The following is a 3,928-nucleotide window of genomic DNA, read 5'->3' on the forward strand; positions in this document are numbered from 1 at the left end:
TACTTTTCCATAGAAATGATTATTAAAGGACATTAGTGAAACATCTTTATATTGACTAATTTTGGAGCTATCCTTTCACTCTTTATTCTTTGCATGTGTTTATCTTGTTTTATTAGCAACTTGTTGCTAGATTTTGATGTGTTAATTCTTAGCTACAGTAAGGTTGTTTTAAATGTTATGTTTACTATGATATTACTTAAAAAAAAAGTTACATTTTTGCCTCTGTGTAAGCACAGGGTTGGTGAACTAAACAACATACATAACTCTCAATCTATCATCTGCATTCCCTTTGCATTAGGTGTAACACTGGCACAAAAATCAGAGCCCCAGCTCCAATTTTTCCAGCTGTCTCTGTTGCCCTGTGATCTTTTGGTACAAATTTTCTAGCCTGTTTGAAAAGGCAGGCTTCTACCCCCTTCTTTGATTGTGCTTGGGCATTTTGCCAGCCTGTGACATGGATTAATATGAACAGAATCACAGACTTTTCTGAACACTAGTCATTTACGTGTGTTTAGTAGCATATACCCAGCAAGAGAAAGGCAGGCCGCCGTTGCCTTTGTATAGAGTCTGGGTAGGTTTTGATTTCACTCAGAGTCAAGAACAAAGCAACCTCTGACTTTTCCTCAAACTCAGCCTGTATGGAATGACTTTTAATGACTTCACGAACTGCTAGCCTTCAGATGACTGGAGTGTTTTTTACTTCTTAAGTTTTTCCTTCTATGACGTTTTATGATTATACCTTATGGTGCAGTTCTATTTTTGTTCTCATGTGTTTCTGAGTGCTTAAAGTCTAGAGGAAAAATTTTTTAACTCATTTGGCTCCCATCAAATGTGCTTTTCAGCTTGGGGATAACGTGGAGAGAAGCTTTAAGTACTGTGCCAATACCAAACATGGCATTCCCTATTGAATGGGCCAATTCCATCCCCTGAGTCTGAATAATTTAGAGAAGACGTGATGTCATTGTCTCCTTAGAGATAAATGGAAAAGAGTCTGGGTGTAGAATTTTTGAGTGGTCTTTATAATAATAGTAATTAAAAAGCATTACCTCATATATTTAAACTTTTTGTGCACGCCATGTGCTTTTCTCATTTACCCAATATTACTCGTAAAGGACTAGTATTCCCATTTCATTATTTTTGAAGCACTGTTTGATGACACTGGTTTAACAGTTTCTCACAGTTCACTGCTTCAGTTTTCATCAAATTATATTTCTAGTTACACTAGACACTTTCATCAACAATTTCCATATGCCTCAAAGACATGCAAAGACCAGTCTGCCAACAAGTGAATTCAGATACCAGATAATAGCTGCTGTAGAATACATTTTTCTCTTACTATAGCCTTCTCTAAAATGAAAAGTTTATAACCTACCAGGCCAACCCCTTAACAACCAAACACACCATATTTGTTTAACTGGATTAGCTTGGGTCTATGGTGAAGTGTCAGGATTATGGCAAACTATTTAGTTTTGATGTGCAAATGTTACGGTAAGATGAACAGTGGCCGTATATACTTCCATACAGTTCATATCCCAGCTAATGGAAAAGCAGCAGCCATACAATTTGCCAAAGAACTGCCAAGTTCAAAAGAATTCTAAAATCCCTTCTCTCTTAAATTCTACAACTTTCCTGTGTTCTTTCTGTCACGTCTTGAAGCTCCCGTTGTCAGACAAATGCCACAGATTAGGGTCCATAGTAAACTCCAGATAATTCTGACGCATGCAAGTAAGTTTTATATCAATAATTGTTGATAAAGTTTAAATATCAGTCACCATTTTTCAATGAACTTCCAACTTGTTTTGCTTATGACTTTAAACAGCATAAATAAAAACTGTCTATAGCTGGCAAAGCATATTATCTTCAATTTGTTTTTTAGAACACTGTTCATGCCTTAAAGAAAGGGAACTAATACAATCAGTGCTAAACTCACAGGAAACTAAATGAAAAGCTTTTAGTCTTTCCTCAAGTCAATCAAGCTCCAAAATATGAATATCAGAAGGGTTTTCTTAATATGCTTTAGAATTACTGAATCTCTTGAAGTAATCCCTATGATTATTATATGTGTGCAATATCCTGAAATACAATACGGACCGTTGGGTTATTCTGAACTTATAACATGTGTAGCACTTTTCAAATGAAAGTTAGATTCATAAAAAGATGGAATCATAAGGAATCATTAAAAGATGTGTAACAACATGGAAAGATATTCAGTGTTTTATTCAGTTGAAAGAACAGGCTATGTAGGTGATGGGATATGATGAAGAAAGAGGGGCAACTTTTACTTCTTAATTACTTCTGTATTTATTTACAATGTGTATTAAAAATTTTAAGTGGATTATAACACTATAATAATTGATATGTATCAGGCATTATTCTAAGTACTTTAAAAATATTAACTTAATTCTCGTAACAACTCCATGAAGTAGATACTTTTAGTATTTCTCTTTTACAAATGAAGAGACCAAGACATAGAGGGCTTAAGTAACTTATCGAAGTTCACACAGGTACTACGAGGCAGAGATGGGATTCAAACCCTTCTCTGCTCTTGACATTCCACTCTTGTTCCATTTTTGTGAAATACATTTGACTGAAAAACTATATTACAAAATGGTAAAAGTGGATATTTCTGAATGATAGAATTATGGTTAATTTTTATTTTTTATATTTTGCTTGTCTGTATTTTCCAGTTTTTCCATAAAACAATCAATAGAGTGCTTTTGAAAAGGAAAAAAAACTTTTTAAAGTTCCGTTTGTACTAAAGCATGAAATAGGGATTTGGATGTAGCACTGTGATTTTTTTTTTTAAACTGCCCTCCAGTAAACCTTCCTTTTTTTTTATGCATCTAGTAAAACGTGTGCCCTAGATCTTGGCTATTGAACTGTTCTCTTGTGTGGAGATTTTACTTTGTTTACAGTTGGTCACTATGGGGAATAATGAGAACAGAAGAAAAAATTGATAGAACTTTCAAAATGCAGAAATGTCAAGAAAGGAATAAAGTTAGAAAATATAGTTGTCATCTATTAGTCTTAACATTTCTGAACATATTACTATTACATCCTTCCTTGGCAGTCTGAGTTGCTGAGCAGGGTCATAGTAACTTAGCTTGTATCCATAAGGAAACAGCCACTGGAGTATCATCCTTACCACGGGCTTTTCAAGGCTGATGGGGTCCACATGCAACAATACCTGAACCAAGAGAATAATATTCCCATTTGTAGTTGGTTTCTTGTGTTCCCTCGAAAGCGTATCTGTTTCTTTGAAGATCTCAATAAAAAAGTGACCACTTGTTAAGGATCTCTTAGAATAGTGCATGGAATATTAAATAATTAAATTATATTAAACTGGTTCTGATGAGGACAGATAAGGAATTGACGTAGCATTCAAAAACTTTAAGGAAAAACACAAATACATTTGCCTCTTGCAATTACATCTCATGTGAAATAAGAACAAGTTTGTCTGTGGGCCAAAAACAGGTGTGGGGCATTGAAAGGAGGATAAAGTGAGTTTTAGGATCTGCCAGTTTGAACAAAGTTAGATTAGTGACATTTTATGCTAGTCTTGTATTTCATGCTATAATTCTTCGTGAAACACAGAATCCCAAGAGGTGTGTAAAGGATAGGATGAAGATGGCTTAGAGACATAGGGAGGCTGGAGTGTGTGTGGAATTAGATGCTTAAGAAAGTCATTAGGTGAGTATGGCTCTCAACCTCTCTGGCTGGGTACCACAGTGCTGTTAGCCAGTAGTTCCAGATTCCAGTATCTTTGTTTCTCTTATGTAAAATGTATTCAACTCTCTTCTATTCATTTCTCTCTAGGTCTCATCTTCTACTCCAAAACTGTCCTGGCTAAGGCTACCATCAACTCCAACCCAGTGACAGCAATAGCTCCCAAATGGCCTACCTGTGTTCAGTCTAGTTCCCTAAAATC

Source organism: Trachypithecus francoisi, unplaced genomic scaffold, assembly GCF_009764315.1.
Source record: "Trachypithecus francoisi isolate TF-2019V2 unplaced genomic scaffold, Tfra_2.0 Lachesis_group8, whole genome shotgun sequence".
Taxonomy (NCBI): domain Eukaryota; kingdom Metazoa; phylum Chordata; class Mammalia; order Primates; family Cercopithecidae; genus Trachypithecus; species Trachypithecus francoisi.